This window comes from Rattus norvegicus, chromosome 5 (assembly GCF_036323735.1).
Source record: "Rattus norvegicus strain BN/NHsdMcwi chromosome 5, GRCr8, whole genome shotgun sequence".
NCBI classification, from domain to species: domain Eukaryota; kingdom Metazoa; phylum Chordata; class Mammalia; order Rodentia; family Muridae; genus Rattus; species Rattus norvegicus.
Window position 1 is genome coordinate 111,471,506 of NC_086023.1, and position 17,361 is coordinate 111,488,866.

The following is a 17,361-nucleotide window of genomic DNA, read 5'->3' on the forward strand; positions in this document are numbered from 1 at the left end:
AAATTCACTCCTGGTTAGAGCCACGCAATGATAGGCTTCAAAATGTGTCAGGAAAATGTTCAACTGCTTCCAAGATCCCATCAGATTGTTTATCCAGCAGGGCTCTTCAAAGAACTGCTCTATCAGGGACTAGGCTAGCCAAGACACTCCCAGTGCCAATTCTCCCACAATAGGAGTTCAAACTAGTCTTAGATATTATTTCTTCCTGGATTCTATAATTTTTCTGAGTCCCAGAACTGTCTCATGTCTTATAATTCAGCTAAGAGTGAGGATTCAGGGCCAAGTCTCGTGCGAAGTCCCCTGCTGTATACTATTGTAACACATATTTTTCTCAGACTTCCCATCCCCATTTCTACAACTATCACATCCTTGCCTCCCCAAAGGCATGAGATTTTCACCCAGTTCATGTAACAAGAAACCAATTATCCCCTCTGATCAGCCTACTATAATTATTTTCCACTTGGCATCTGCTAGGTATAGTCATCTTTATCTTGCTGTCTTTGTTTTCTAGATTCCATTTTGGGATGAGGACGCTCTAATTCATTCTCATTTTGAGTGTTAAGGAATCATTCTTTGAAGAAAAATACTGCAAGAAAAATAATAATGTAACTCTAACTCAATCTAAAGTTGAGGTCAAATTTTAATGGTCATAGTGGGTTAGGCACTCAAATCATATCCCTGAGATGCTGCTACCCTTTTTGAACTATATATATCCATATATGTATGTCCATATATATGTGTGTGTGTAAATTTTATTAATCTGTCAGAAAATATGCAACCTCTTCCTTGGTTTTTGAGAGATTTTTTACATTTGCTAAGCATTCAGAGATTCTCCTGCTGTGTTTTGCCTAGTCTTTTTTTCCCCTAGGAAGATCTGTTCCTAATTGTTTCTCTCAGTCTGACTTGGAAATCAGCTCGAATCTGATAGTAACAATCAAAGTAGTGTTGAGGGAGTGATTCATGCTGAATGCGGCTATTCATAAAGCCTCCATACAATACTGAATATTTGAACATTAGATAAGTGGTCACATAGTGCCAGATCCTCAGCAGTGAGGTGTATGGACAGGAGATGTTCAGGCTAAATATAGCTTGCCATGGCACTCACCATTTACCCATGGTAGGACACATATATCCTAGAGATAATAGCCTGAAATGCCAAAACCACAAGCTATAGGATCCAGAAGATTATCTAATAAAATGGTATATAAGATAGAGTTAACAAGACAGTACTCAGCAATGAGGGAGTAACTCAGGCAGGTTGACTTATGTCTGACTTATAGTCACTCTAACTAACTAAAGGTTACTTGAGTTGAATCTTACACTGTCTGGATTTTACAGAGAGAGAGAGAGAGAGAGAGAGAGAGAGAGAGAGAGAGAGAGAGAGACTGACTCCAGGCAGGCTATAAACTACTCTTCTAAATGAGAAATTTGTCAATTAGAAGAAAAATTCTATTTTAGGCACACAGTATGGGGTTCTTTCATACAAACAGTCCTAAACACATTTCCAAGATTTGTGCTTATGTTGGTCTGAATCTCATTCATGTTAATGCACTAATTCAAGTGTCCTAGTCAAGGATGGGCCAATAGATCTTAATGAATATACACAAAGCAGTCAGTTTCTCTTAATGAAATTTCTGCTACCCGAGTGTTCTTTTTGTACTGTTTAATCAGTTGATGAATAAAAAGTGTTCCCTGATACTGGGATGCTTTTCATTTTATATCCATCTTTTGTAGAATGGTAGAACTGTAGACAATCTCCACACAAAGACCCAAAGAAGCTCATCTGGGCCCAACACACCAGCATACACCACTCCTCCCAATCAATACCTCTTCCCATACTCTCATTTTGTCCTTCTGATGACTGAGCCTCTGACCTAGGATCCCTTCCAGAGGGTGCTTATACTAAATCATGGGTTGTGTAGAACAAAACTGGGTTACCTGAAAGCCTCATGCTACTATATTTTTTTCCTAGCTTTTACTGGGTTTTCGAAAAGTCAATTTACATTAAATCAAAAGGACTCAAATTCATTAGATTGCATAAATGTGTAATTTCACCTTGCTTTTTGAAGTGTCTAATTTAGAATAATTTAATCTAGAGCGAATCTAATTAGAAATATAAATGTTTACATTAAGGAGATGTTTTGAAACTATATTGTCTTGTGAAGGTAAACACAGTGCTTTAAATAGGCAGCCTCTTATTTAGCTCCCTTATCCATTTTCTTCAAAATACAAATGCTTCAACACGAGTTGCAAATATGGAGAAACAAATTAACTTTACATCGAAGGCAAACATCTGACAAACAGCAAGCAGAGACTAGTCGCGTTTAAGAAGTGTGATATTGCTCTATGTTTATGTTAATAATGGAGTATTTTTTTTTGTCTGCAGCATTTTTCCTTGTGGAGAAGGCGGCTCTCTATCTTCATAGCCAAATAGAGCTGAAGAGGGACCTGAATGCCTGTGTGCCTCCCAGAAGCTTCTTTTGCATCTGATTTGATGAGAACATTTATACTTTCCAAAAAGCCTTTTTTTTATATAGATATGAGCTTCGCTAGTTTTATCCCTAGAGCCTTGGGTATTTTGGTGGTTTTGATAGAATAGATCAGACACACGTGTTGGCTGCGGAGCATTTAAACATACATTATCGATTCTGCTGTTTGAAGGTAAAAATGCTTTCAGAAGAAACTTGGAAAACAAGTCTAAATCAATTGAATGTGAAGACCAATAGAAATCCCTAGATATGGTTTCCACAGCAACGATTCGAATGTTGAATATTTCTTCGCACTCCACAGGTAATTAATTGCTTCATTGACTCAATAAAAAATTTTGGAAGCTCCTATGTGATAAGTAACTGAACAGCCGAAGAGTAAAGGCAAGCTGGACACCATTCCTTGTCACCTTCTTTCATCCTATCTTTGTGTCCCCCGAGAGCTCACAGCATACTCAGGGCACTGGGAAAGTGAGTTAAAAAATAATGTGATATGTGACACAATAAGGGTGGGAAAATGTACTTTCAGCATAAAAAGAAGCAGCTAAAATTGTCACTTGGGACTAGAGACAGACTGGAGAGATTTACTGTTAAAACAGTAGCAAAAAGGCATTTCTGTTGTACCTTTAAAAATAAAAATGGTTTTCGAGAGAGACTGGCAAGATGCAGACTGAGGCTGAGTGGTTGGGGGATAGGAAGCTTCCCTGCTCAAGCAAACAGCAGGGCAAAGCAAAGATCCCTGAGAGGGCTCTATGTGTCGGGAGTGCTCCTTGTGGCTTCTTCTCCAAGTTGTAGTAGTGCAGGATGTGCCTGATGCTGGCAAAGAACATAGAGATACCATTAGACCTTCTTATGACATCACAACAAGCTTGTGTCTTTCACTACAGTCAATGGGAAATGCTGAATGGCTGACAATTTACACCTGATACCCACAATAGGCAATCATATAACCCCTCACAGCACCGGCCACTGTTTCTATCTCTGTGCCTGCCAGGAAAGCAGTGGTCAAATAGGATATTATAGCTGACTTACCTGAGAGCATTGGATATGCTTCCCAGACACCAGACATGGTATTTAATAGTCTTCACCATCATGACTTATATTCACATGCTAAATCTCACAATTTGCTGTTCAACTCTATCTCCCCACTTTTGTCCTCTTAGAGATGAAGAATTTTGTAGCTTCTGAGCACCCAGAGGCAGTTTGAAAGTTATTTTATTGTCTTTCCTCTTTGCACGAACCAATCCTATTTACTTTACTCTTTTCCCCTTCTATATTACAATCATTTAAGATATTTCAGTTGTGGTTTTCAGAATATTTTTTAGTTTTTTTGTATCATCCTTATATTTGATAAAATAAAAAGTAACGTAGTACTTAAAAAAAGATTCTTACTAACATTAGACCTTGTAGAAAGTATTATTCCCAGCCAGTTCATATCATGCTGTAAGTAGGATTTGTCTGGCATTGTGTTGGGAATTTTTTTGAAAACAGCTCTATTGGTGAATGATAAAATTTCTTTAATGTTTTGATCACTCTTTGTTCTTTTCTATGAATTAAGTTTAAAACATTTTAAAGCAGTCCTGTGAAGTTCTGTCTTATTGTTCACAGACGATTTCTCTAGCAATCTTCAAATTCTATTCTTATCACGATCAGCAAGATATAATAGGAGGAGGATCGGTTGGGGGAATCTGGGTTCAAATCATTTCTCTGTCTGCTAGTGAGGAAGTGAGAAAGTTAATCTGTGAAAATTGTCCTAGGATAATTGTCGAAAATTCTCAAAGTGTCCTAATTTGGATGGTAACGTGAACAGCCACTTTGGGCTTGTCAATTACTAGTCTGTGCCTCTCTGACTAGGCTCTTAGCTAAAAGGGAACAATGACATCCAGACAATACAATTGCAGAGAGATTTAAATATTCACGTTTCTAGCATAAAATTTGATACATAGAAAGAGTTTCATTAACTAGTTCTTTTCATTTTTTGTTCATTTTTAAAAATAAAAATGACAGCCTTTCAAATCAGGTAGAATTTGTATATATATAAATTATCTAAATTATCTAAATATTTGATACAGAAATATATTCAGGCTTATAAAATTCAGGCTAAAATATAGGTAGAATATAACAAAAATCATTGCTATTTCCACAGCCAAAGTCATCACTAAGGACATTGCAAATGCAGAACTACACATGTAGTGGTCCACTACCCTTTAACTAGACATACAAGCATTCATGATGATCTCATACACACTTGTGCCTCCCGTTTTCAGAGTAAATAAGGTTATAATAGGATCAGTCAACTTCATTCTGTGGATGCTTTACTGTTTTCGGATAAGGAAGATACGTTGTCGAGAGTAAATTATGAAAATGATAATTGCTGGAATAAACAGTGTTAAAGAGATTGTTGCCTTGTAGTATTTCCTCTATAACCCTGTCTCTGTTAGGAATTAAAGGTTCCTATACTACACAAGAGTACACAATTTTACAAAATAACTACTTGAACTTAAACTCCTTCTTTCCACAAAATTTCTCAAATACTAGTACTCAGTAGAAAGTACTTGGGAAATACCAAGTTACTTAGAGCTCACCTTACCCAAAACTTTTCCATTTACTATCCCATTAGTTTTCCAACAAGTATAGATTTGCTTAAAACATTTTATGTTATGTGGTTAAGTAACATTTCAAGTCAGACGATATGATAAATGTTTTAAAAAATAATTAGAACCTAGAAACAAAGAATATATTACAAAACAAAAATTAAAGCAATGATTCAGTCACTGTAATTTGGTTGAAAGAATTAAGTATTCAAGGATTTAATATAGTCTTACTATGTTGGCTGTATATTGAGTTATTCTCATGGCAAATATGTTTACTTATTTGTGTTCATATTCATGGACTGAGGGGCTTGCACACCATAAAATCATGAACAAAACTGAGATGTTTAAAAAGAAAAGGGTAGAAAAACAATAAGAAATAGAAGCTCCACTATTTGCTTGGTGGACTTCAAGAGAGCACAACACCAACACCAGCAGGGGCCTTTCTCCCCTTAGCATCACTGCCTCTTTTTGTTGAAAGGACCTAGGGAAAGGAGAGGGGAGACAACAATGCTACAGGGGGATGGCATTCCCATCTGTCACACCCTCATCCTTATAAGGGTTAAATTTGTATTCGTTAAGCTGTTCACAATAAAACATTTTACCTCCATAAGCTCATTATGAATGCAGGGATTCAAAAGAACAAAATAGCATCATTTAATGAAGAACCATTGAGGGGAGGAAACTGGTTGGGAGAGTTGATGATGAGGGGAACAACTGGGGCAGGGAATAGTGGGTGAGGGATCTGGTGTAGGGAGAGCCAGGGAGAAATATGTCCTTTGAGAGTCTCCACCCAGCAGCCAAGGGAAACAGATGCAGAGACCCACAGCTAAACAACACATTGGACAGACATGCTTGGCGAGTCCTGTGGTAGGGTTGTGGGAAGGACTGAAGAAACTGAACTAGATAGGTACTTCAGAAAGAGACCAACAGAGTAAACTAATGGGGACCCTGGGGGCACCCGGAGACTGAACCACCAACCAAAGAATAAGAATGGGCTAGACCTAGCCTTTCTCCCATATATAACAGATGTATAACCTAGTCTTTATGCGCGGGGTCCCCAACAACTGGAGCAGGGGCTATCCCTGACTCTATTGCCTGACTCTGGATTCTGTTACCCCAACTGGGCTATCTTCTCTGGCTTCAGTGGGAGAGAGTATGCGCCTATTCCTGTAGTGACTAAATGTGCCAGGGTGGGTTGATATGGAGTGAGAGTGGCTGCCCTTTCTCAGAGGAAGGGGCAGTGTGAGGGGGAGGGACCAAGAAGGGGGATGCCTGGGGTCGGGATGTAAAGTGAATAAATAAATAAGTTAAAGGAAAAGGAAATAAATCTCCCTCCCTTCCAAAAACATTGAGAATGGGAGGAGTGTGCAATTTGTGTCCCATCATGAAAACCTCAATTGGAATAATATCAATGCATAAAACTTCCTTTACAAGAGATGAAAAAAACCAGGTGAGAATTATACCTGGGTAAGGCACAGAATAAGAAAATATGTGTCCTCCTACATCCTGGTACATTACCTGTCTACACAGAACACAGCTTCTGATTTACTACAATGCCAAGGGAACTCACAAATTTCCAGGCTCCAGACATTGCCTCGTGGACTCATGCTCTTAACCAGTTCCAATTGCCATGCACTAAAGTAGTACCCGTAAACTTAGATAGCAGGATGCACATAGTGGATCAATGTGTCAGGACTTCTGACTCACTAATCTAGGCACCTTCTCTGCCTGCCAGAAAACTCCAGTAGAAAACAGGATTGGATACTCTGGCAGCTGGTCTGACCACAGTCTCTGACTAGGCCCACTGGGGAATGAGATACTCTGATGAAATCAATATATAAAGACTGTAAGAGTCAACACAAGACCATAGGAAAATTAATAAAGCCGAGAGTAGCTTTTGTCTATAGGATTAAGCATAGAGATTTAGAAGGCAGTTTAATTCAGTGAGTCATAGCTGTCCAAATTGTTGAAAAGTGACTCTTGAGGAAGCAACCCTCAACAAAACATTTGTCCCATCCCCTGTAAGGATTAGCTACCATTTCAGAAGAGGGGGCATGAGTATATAAGAATCAGATCATAGGCTTGTGGAAAGATGTCTTCTAGACTTTCATCAACCCACAGAATTCTAGACAACCATTAACCCACTAAAATTTCAGTTATCTATACTGGGCCAGGATAGGACTATGTGCAATCAGGCATGGAAGGAGGACTTAAGGGGCCCTCAAACTTTCTGTTGAACTGTTGTGTATTGATAGGCTCGGGGAGAGGAGGAGCCTTGGTGGTCTTCAGTGTTTACATTCTGATGACCTCACCACGTACTAATGAATATCTCCAAATGTTTATCATATAGATGGCTGTGGTTCAACTCAGTGGGTCAGAAAGCAAAATGAATAGATATAAAAGTGAGAAAAAAAATTGTAGCAAAGGGTGGAGTGAGACCAAGGTCTAAGGTTGTAAGAGATGGGAGAGGGTTGTGGGATGAGCACAAGACCTAATTAAACAGGAGATGGAAAACGTGAGTGCAAGATAGACCATGTATGCTAAATGTAGTTGTACAAAAATACCAACGAGCACATTCAATTAATAAAAAAGTGGTTATAAATAACTAGGGCCAAGTGATAGGGGAACAAAATGAACACCAGAACCTAACCAAGAGGAAACAGAGTGCTGTATCTTAAAAATGAAAGAATTTAAAATGAGTCCTTTAAAAAAGCCCAGTAAAGTGCACAAAAACACATATAAGTAATTAAACCAAATACGATTAAAAGTACACAATTAAACACAGAGTTCATTGGAGAAATAGATATCATATAAGGAAACAAAAGACTGGAGGTTAGGAGCATCTGACTAAAACTTTCTATAGGTTGTTTCAATAGAAGATCCAGTTAATGGAAGAGCTTGAAGGGGCTCGAGACCCCATATGAACAACAATGCCAAGCAACCAGAGCTTCCAGGGACTAAGCCACTACCTAAAGACTACATGGACTGACCCTGGGCTCCAACCTCATAGGTAGCAATGAATAGCCTAGTAAGAGCACCAGTGGAAGGGAAAGCCCTTGGTCCTGCCAAGACTGAACCCCCAGTGAACGTGATTGTTGGGTGGAGGGTGGTAATGGGGGGAGGATGGGGAGGGGAACACCCATATAGAAGGGGAGGGGGAAAGGGAGGGGTTAGGGGGGATATTGGCCCGGAAACTGGGAAAGGGAATAACAATCGAAATGTAAATAAATACTCAAGTTAATAAAGATAAAAAAAAAAGAAGATCCAATTAAGTAGGAGACGGAAGAGCTGTACAGCAGACAGGACAGACTATATAATTTACCCTCTCCTCAGGGGAACAGCAAGAAAGGGAAAGACCCCAGGAGTTCCCATACACTGTTGAGTGAACCTATCTTGCTATGGAATTTCCAGAGTGACCTGAGACAAAGAAGAGGAAAGCTACAGTGAAGAGCGTTGTAAAGAACATGGAGACACCTTTTTGACATACTGATTGTAAGTTGTTTGGACATAGACCTTGCAATGAACATTCTAGGTCATAGGTTTTTAGTTTTTGGGGGACTCTCCATCTGTAGAGATCCCAGACAGTTCATTGTTTGGAACCTTTCACGGTCTTGTTTGTGTGAGTTCAAGTTGTTAATGGGAATTGTTTTCTCTCATTTGCTCTGTCTGGTCTCTGCTGTGAAACTTGGATGCTGGAACTTGGATGCTTGGATGCTATTCTCCTCCCCGTCACTTGCCCTTAGCTCTCCTCGGCTCAGTCTTTAAATTTATCTTCTTGCCATCTGCCATAACCATTGCTCCCTCTTCCACTTCATTCTTTCTTTCAGCCTCTCTTGAAGTTGGCTATGTTTTACCTCACGCCAAGTTACCCTCAGCAGATGTCCATTTACTTTTCAATAATGTAAAGTCATCTTCATCAGTGTTTTGTAAACACACAGGATCAGAAGTTTAGAAGGGTATTTGATAGCTTTGTTTCTCATGTGTGCATATTGTGTACACATAAAAACCTATGCACTGAAGGAATAGGAATAACCCAGGACAGGATTTCTCAGATTTCTAGTTCATTTTTCCCCCTCTTCTGAAACAGTTCACTTCAAATGGAGTTTTAATTGTATTGGCTGTAAGTGAATGGAAACCAAGTTAATATTGAACCAGCAGATGGAAAAATCCTTAGCATTGAACAGTGAAACAACTTGAATTCTTTCCCCTCTTTTGCCATCTGGTATCGGAGCTCATATTTGAAACATTAGCTGTTCAGAAAGGAGGATTTTTTTTGTTGTTGTTGTTGTCTTTTTTCGTTTGTCTCAAGTAGGCAGTGCTTATCTTCTCAGGAAAAAAAATGTTATAAATGTGAAGGGAGTCCAGAACTAATATTTAACAGTCACATAAAAGCTTAAGAAAATGTGGAGTACAAAGTCAGTCTAAGGAGATGCCATTTCCAATTTATTTTCATAATCTAATTCTGCCTTGCCTGTAAAGGTTAATCTAAACCCAGCAGAACCAAGTCTTCCACTGCTTGCTTGTTATGGGCCCTGCTATAATATTTGACACATAGCAAAATGAATACAGCCCTTGTTCACAATCTAGTTGTCATTTTTTTCAAGTTGTAGCAGATAACATTTTTTCCCAATGTAACCCTCAAATTATCAGCAGCTATAGTGTGTACAGTGGTAAAAACGTTCTCAGGAAACTTTTAGAGAAGAATTTGTTTTGAAAATAACAACACAGAACATTTAGCCACCATTCACTTAAATAACAGGGTGTACCACCCTTTTCTAGATAGCCAGGCACTTGGGAAATGAGAGCCTAATGACCTAAGTAATTTGACTATTAAATTAAACATTAGCCTAAGTTGGAAAATCTATTCAACATTCCAAACTTGTGCCCTTCAAGTCAAGCATTATACCTCCGAAAGCAATGGCTTTTAGAATTTTTTTTATTGTGTGCCAAACTGCTCATCACAGTTTTCTTGAGCATTTTGATTATACACAAAACATTAACTACCTAATATGGTTATTCTCTAATACTTGAGGCCAAGTGGACCTTAGTCTTAAGTAAGGTTCTTAGGCACTTGGAATGACAGCTGTTGCTTAGCAATTGCTTGTCTTTGGGCAAGCTTTGAAGACTGCTGTGGTTTCCATTTGAGGCATTAATAGCTTTCTTTCCTTGGTAGCCGAGTGAGTTCTGGCCAGACATCTCCTCCCTATGGGAATCCAGGAGCCTCCTATTAACCATTCTTTAGACTTAGAAATAACGTGTTCACTAAACAGTCTGTGAGTGACAAGCTTAAGAAGATTACGGATCATACTCATTAGGCAAAAGTTAAGTACCTTTTGCACAAACTTGAACCTTTATCCATCAGTTTAATCTGACTCTGATCTACTTACTTGCTCAAGACAGAGCCTTTGTCTTTCTCTCTTAATTGGCATTTCAGGTGTGAGAGCATCGTGAGGCTCAGAGTGTCAGTGGTGTGCGCAGCTTAATCAGTCAAGGGACTGAGACCTGGGAGTTCTTTGAGAAGCTACAAGTGACCTCATAGTAGGCCTGGCTTCATCCTTGTCTCTCAGTACTCTTATGTCTTTCACACAAGAGCCTGTGTAAGTCTGAGAATATCTGCCATGGTGACTGTTGCCTGCTATTTTATGGTCTGCTACCCAAAATATTTCTATTTCTTTCCTCAGTGTCACCAACAAAGTTTTGTTCACTCCTTGACGAGTTTTGTCTGCTTGGCTCTTATTGTTTAGAGATTCCTCATCCTTTAGATAGACCTTAAAGCCTGTCCTCCCTGCCTTCCACCTCTCTCCACTTTGCCTCCATCCATGTGTATACTGCAGTTGCATTGAGTTATCTCATGTCTGCTAAAAAAGTCAGAACAGAAACAATAAGCAAATGGCATCAAGAGTATTACTCGTCATTCAGTTCAATGTCAAGAGCTAGATTACTGTTCATCTCAGCTTTGGCAGACAGGTAAATCTCAGTTTCTGTTTCACAGATGTAAAATAAAGATGCACAGCAGTTGAATGTTGAGAAAGATGGGTGCCAACGCATCACTGTGTTACTCAAATCCCGCATGTTCACTGCTCTCCTGTGGCAAAACCAGGGTTAGGATCTTGATGTTCTTAGCCTCAAGACCTCTGGAAATTGGTGAGAATGGGAGAGTCTCCAGGCTCTTTTAGGAGGATGCTCTCATCAATGGACCTTTCCTAGTACATATATATCTTCTGGTAACACAGCAATATTGGCACTTCTTTTCCAGTGTATAGATTCTCAATGGACCAAAAATGTTAACCAAATTATTTATTTATTACCTAAAATGTGTTTATTAGGATAGTCCCCACTCGTCTTGAACCAGGGTAGTTTGAGCATTGCTTCTTCCCGAAGGAAGAATCGCCTGTCAGGTTTGGTTTTCTGCATGTATTTCTGCTGACAGAGAACGGTCAGACAGCCAACACACAAAGCTACTGTCTGTGCCTGGCTGAAGACTGCAGTGATTTTAAAGCATCCCGGGCATTTCACATACATGAAGTATGTGGATTGGGGCTCTGCACCAGGTGCTTTGTGTGTTTCATCTTTCTTCTGGAAAGGGATGAAGGAGGATCCTTTGTGAGGGTCATGTTCCTATAGGGAGGTCATCACCAGCAGAGTCAAAATCATCATCTTTGTCATTGAGGTCGTCGTCGTCATTGGAGGCATCATCATCAGCATCATCATCACCCTCCTCCTACTCCCCCCTCCTCCTTCTCCTCCTCCCCCTCCTCCTCCTTCTCCTCTTCCTCTTAACTCGAATGCACTTGCATAATTACAGAAAAAGTACTGTGCTTCCTAGAGTTGGACCTGGGACCTGTAAGTCAACCTGACAACTGACCTTTACATGCAGGGCAGATCATTTATTCTCTTCTTTTATCATGTTCAGTCTTAATTCTAAAAGAATAATCTTATAGACTCAACAACAACAAAACCACTATTTGATACATTTTAGTTTATTTTGATAAAAGACAGCGTTTAATCTGTATTGAGTATGTTAATGGTTTGCTTTGTTTTTCAGTTTTGGAAAAAATATGATGTTTGCACCATGAAAGGAAAGAATGAAAGATAACGGAAGTACCAGACGTACAGTCAATTCAATGTAAAAGTGGAGTTCCTGTGAAACAAACCATCTTTCTACCCAAGCAGTCAGGTATCAGGTCACTGATGTGCCTTTCTCCCTTTGGAACCTTCCCTATTCGTAGGTCAGAGCACTGTCTTTATTTCTTCTTCTGTGTCTATCTTGCCCACCTTTTAAAGCTTTAGTAAAGCAAAGTACACACAGTACATTCTCTGTGTCTGACTTTCTCATGCTGTGTTTGTGAGATTTCTGGCACTAAGGTAGATGGGTATGATCTGTTCAATTTGCTGTCTACACAGTTGGTTCTTCTCTAAAAACAAACCAAATTGATTTGTTTAAGCTTTTGGAATGGTTTTAGTTTCTAGTAAATAAATACGATGTTTCTATGAATGCTTTTGAGCATCTCTTTTGGTTAGTATATGTGTACATCCTAGTGTTTATTTAGCTGTGACTTATATTTATAATCCCTCTTTGATTATGTGTTACAACTATTTTCTCTCAGTCTGTGACTTTTCTCCTAGACTTTTTCAAATTTAATATAGTACAATTTTCTAATCTTTATTTGGCTTGTGATTTTTGATCTTCTGTTGGGATTTAAAAATTAGTTTGTAGTTAGATTACGAATATTGTTTTTATGTCATTTTCATATGTACATACTTTTTCATATATATGCACATATATACTTATATGCACTTTGTTCTTATTTTGCATCCTTCATTGTATCTTCTCCTATCACTAATGGTTTTTTCCTTCCCAGCAAGTAGAACTTTAAACTCTGATATCAACTCAAAGAAAAACATATAATTTATATAAAAAGTTTCAATGTTTTTACTTGTGTCTTTAAAATCATTGTCTTTATGGGATGGATTCATGGTATAGTACGGTGTAAGGTGATTTTTCATCTATGCTATAGCCCATATCTTTTTTTGATCTGTGTGTTCTTTCCACCTTAGGAGAAGTGGATGATAGTACCACAAGAAAAGACGTGATCTTAATGTGTCTGGCTTTTCTACAGAATACTAAACTTCAAAGCACTTGCCTTATTCATTTGCAGGACATAGGGCTCATTTCTTAAATTGCCCTTCTGCAGTTTTTTAAAGGATATTTGGGTAAGACCACCAGAAAGCATCCTTGAAGAACACTGGCAGTGGAAGGTAATGTTTGATTCGTAGGCATATAGGTAATTCTCCTTTTGCAAAATTCCCCATTACTCTATGCTATAAGAGTTCTGGCCTGACATCAACCTCAATACTCAGGCTTGCACTTTCTTCTCAATGACAGCTCTTCTATTTGGTAGTGAATGCTGTGAAAGGAAGGAACATTCTTGAAAGGCAGTCTGGCAGACTCTATTCATGGTTTGACAAGCACATATAAACACAGGTTTACTTTGGGTTGGATGGGGAAGAGTGTCTACTTCTGTGCTTGTTGGCATTGTGCTTTGTGAAGATCTCAAAAGACTTGCTAAAACAGTCACATACCTTCTTTGCAGAGGACCCATCAAGGAACAATAATCTTTTAGATTTCTCTTAAACAGCTGCTTTCTTAACCACTATTACAATTGCAAACCTGTAGTTCACCAGTGAAAAGCTTGTGTTAAAAAATGCCCAAAGGATGATTTGTAGCAAGACAAACATCTCAATGCTGATTGGCGTTTCTGCCTTGATAGACCTCTTGCATGGTGACTTCAATGCTATATTATATTTTGCAGTAATGGGAATTGTGTAGTGAACCCAGGACCTAAAGCCCGTTAGTTAAGTATTCTGCCAGTGAGCTACATCTCCAGCTCTCAATGCTAATGTTTTTATCTATGAACAATGGCACAATATTCATTTTAGTTATTCTTTTAAGTCAAAATTCCAGCTATGTTGTTCTACTATCTAGAATTGACTACTGAAGGGAAAGAGCTCTTCAAGGTGGACGTTTTATGTGACCCACGTAGGTTGGAGCTATTCCTCCTGTGGCTTGTACCCCATTTTCTCTTTGGGAAAGCATTGCTTTCACACCACAGTGCAGCTTTCAGTTTTCAAAGGCAGTGCTAATAAGGAAGCACTCCTTAGGAAGACACGGAAAGGTCAACTAGCACTTCTTAACTAGTTTTGAAAAACTTCTGGCTTCTATGGTGATGTGAGTATATGTGCAGACATAATTGTTCAGGGCTCATTCTGCAACTTAGTTAAAAACTGTGTGCCTTTCTCTTGCATATGGCCTTTTAAAATGTCAGTAACTTTTGCTAATTCTAAGCCAATTATTTTTGTATTTTTAAAAGTATGAACTCATACTGGTCATATGCATTTCTATATTGGGATTAATAACACATGCATTGCCATTTTCAAGGAAAATGCTTATTTTTGTTATTATTTTAAAATCAGTGTATATAAGATTGCTCAGTGTTCAGTGATGGTGATAAAGAGAAATAAGACGCAGATCCTTATGACTTATACTTAATAGAAAAAATGTACCTTAAAGATTAAGCTGTGGTCCAAAGTCTTCTCACCTTTAGTATTCTCACAGTACTATTTAGTATGTAAAACCTGTGTCCAGGTCACTTTGAAAATTTCCCAATTTCTGAGTTTGAAGGTCGTGTTCTGGTGGGAAATTCACCCTAAAGCAAAGAGATCTCAGCTTTAAAGGCATAGTGAACAGCTGTTGCAGTTTCCCACCGTCCATAGCACTACAACATGTTTAGGTGAAACAAATAATATTTATTATCCTTTTCCTCTGTGTTTTCATTATGCTGATTGTTCCTTTCACTCATAATTTTACAGTTTTCAGATGGTGTTTATCTATGGCATTAAGTAGCCTTCTGTTTTGCCAATGAGGGCCAATAGGTGGCCTTTATTGCAGTCAAGAGTATAGTGCTTATAATTCTTTTAGAAGATGAGATAATTCAGTGGTTATAGTTGCTTGCTCCTAAGGCTGATGATCTGAGTTCAGTTTCCAGGACTTTTATGGTAGGAGAAAAGAACTAATTGCTGTGACAGATGTCCTCTGACCTATATGTGCAACATATCATGGTAATCTTGTTCATGTGCACTCACCCTACCTCTTATTAACTAACTAACTAACTAACTAACTAACTAACTAACTAACTAACTAACTAAATCAATAAATAGATAAGTGGAAGAAGACCTTTAAAAACAGAAAAGACAGGTCTTTTATCCTTTGAATTCTATATAAATATAGCTTCCTGTAGGCAGCAACCTTATTAAAATCTTTGACACTGCTATATAGGGCCTCTGGGAACAGGAAGATAGGGGTACTCAAGCTGCAGGTCCCCTGCTGTCCAGACACTGCCCAGATCTGAAGGGACCCAGTCAAACAGCTCCCTGCACCCAAATCTGGTGGGAGGAAGAGCTAAACCTTCAGAGTGGCAAACACGCCTGGGAAGCTAGAAGAGACTACACTCAGCCCATATTTCTGACCCTGTGCACAGGGACCCAAGAAAAGGTGGGCCAGGCCCTTCTGCCCTTCTGGTTGCTGCCCTCACAGAGAGCTGAAACGCAGTCCCCGAGGAGCAACTTCAGGTCCGGGACCAGAGGTAAGACCAACTTTTCTGCTCTAAGTGACCTGCCTGATTGAGGCAGGACACACACCCAAAGGAACAGCTGAAGACTAGTAGACAGGAAAGACTACTCACCTGAAAGCAGAACACTTTGTTCCCATAACTGGCTGAAAAAAAAAACAGGAAAACAGGTCTTCAGCACTCCTGACACACAGGCCTATAGAACGGTCTAACCACTGTCAGAAATAGCAGAACAAGGTAACACCAGAGACAACCTGATGGCGAGAGGCAAGCTCAGGAACCCAAACAACAGAAACCAAGACTGCATGGCATCATCAGAGACCAATTCTCCCACCAAAGCAAACACTGAATATCCATACATACCAGAAAAGCAAGATCTAGATTTAAAATCACAATTGATTATGATGATGGAGGACTTCAAGAAAGACATAAAGAACATAAAGAGAAACGCAGGAAAACATAAAGAAACAAGTAGAAGCCTATAGAGAGGAATCACAAAAATCCCTGAAAGAATTTCAGGAAAACAATCAAACAGGTGAAAGAATTAAAAATGGAAATAGAAGCAATAAAGAAAGCACAAAGGGAGATATCCCTGGATATAGAAAACCAAAGGAAGAGACAAGGAGCCATAGATACAAGAATCACCAACAGAATACAAGAGATAGAAGAGAGAATCTCAGGAGCAGAAGATTCCATAGAAATTATCAACATGACTGTTAAAGATAATGTAAAACGGAAAAAGCTACTGGCCCTAAACATACAGGAAATTCAGGATTCAATGAGAAGATCAAACCTAAGGATAATAGGTATAGAAGAGAGTGAAGACTCCCAGCTCAAAGTACCAGTGAATATCTTCAACAGAATCATAGGAGAAAACTTCCCTAACCTAAAGAAAGAGATGCCGATAAACATACAAGAAGCCTACAGAACTCCAAATAGATTGGACCAGAAAAGAAACTACTCACATCACATAATAGTCAAAACACCAAATGCACAAAACAAAGAAAGAATATTAAAAGCAGTAAGGGAAAAAGGTCAAGTAACATATAAAAGCAGACCTATCATAATTACACCAGACTTCGCAACAGAGACTATGAAAGCCAGAAGATCCTGGACAGCTGTCATACAGATCCTAAGAGAAGACAAATGCCAGCCCAGGTTATTGTATCCAGCAAAACTCTCAATTAACGTAGATGGAGAAACCAAGATATTCCATGACAAAACCAAATTTATGCAATATCTTTATACAAATCCAGCACTACAAAGGATAATAAATGGTAAAGCCCAACACAAGGAGGCAAGCTACACCCTAGAAAAAGCAAGAAACTAATATTTTTGCAACAGAACAAAGAGAAGATGAGCACACAAACATAATTTCACATCCAAATACGAATATAACAGGAAGCAATATTCCTTACTATCTCTCAACATCAATGGACTCAATTCCCCAATAAAAAGACATAGATTAACAAACTGGATATGCAATGAAGACCCTGCATTCTGCTGCCTACAGGAAACATACATCAGAGACAAAGACAGATATTACCTCAGAGTAAAAGGCTGGAAAAAAAAACTTTCCAAGCAAATGGTCTGAAGAAGCAAGCTGGAGTAGCTGTTGTAATAGCGAATAAAATAGATTTTCAACCAAAAGAC

The 17,361-nt window shown here is 38.8% G+C and overlaps 1 long non-coding RNA gene across 2 annotated transcripts; it reads right to left on the reverse strand.

Annotated features, from left to right (window-relative positions):
• Positions 1 to 2,318: 2,318 nt before the first annotated feature.
• Positions 2,319 to 16,378, reverse strand: LOC102554351 (uncharacterized). 2 transcript variants are annotated; one of them, XR_354119.5, is made up of 4 exons: positions 16,072 to 16,376; positions 15,823 to 15,854; positions 14,645 to 14,787; positions 2,319 to 3,302 (listed from the first exon to the last, which is right to left on the reverse strand). It is a non-coding gene; the product is annotated as an uncharacterized LOC102554351 (long non-coding RNA). The 2 variants fall into 2 exon arrangements; XR_010051864.1 differs by lacking the exon at positions 15,823 to 15,854 and having other exon boundaries at positions 16,043 to 16,378.
• Positions 16,379 to 17,361: the final 983 nt, after the last annotated feature.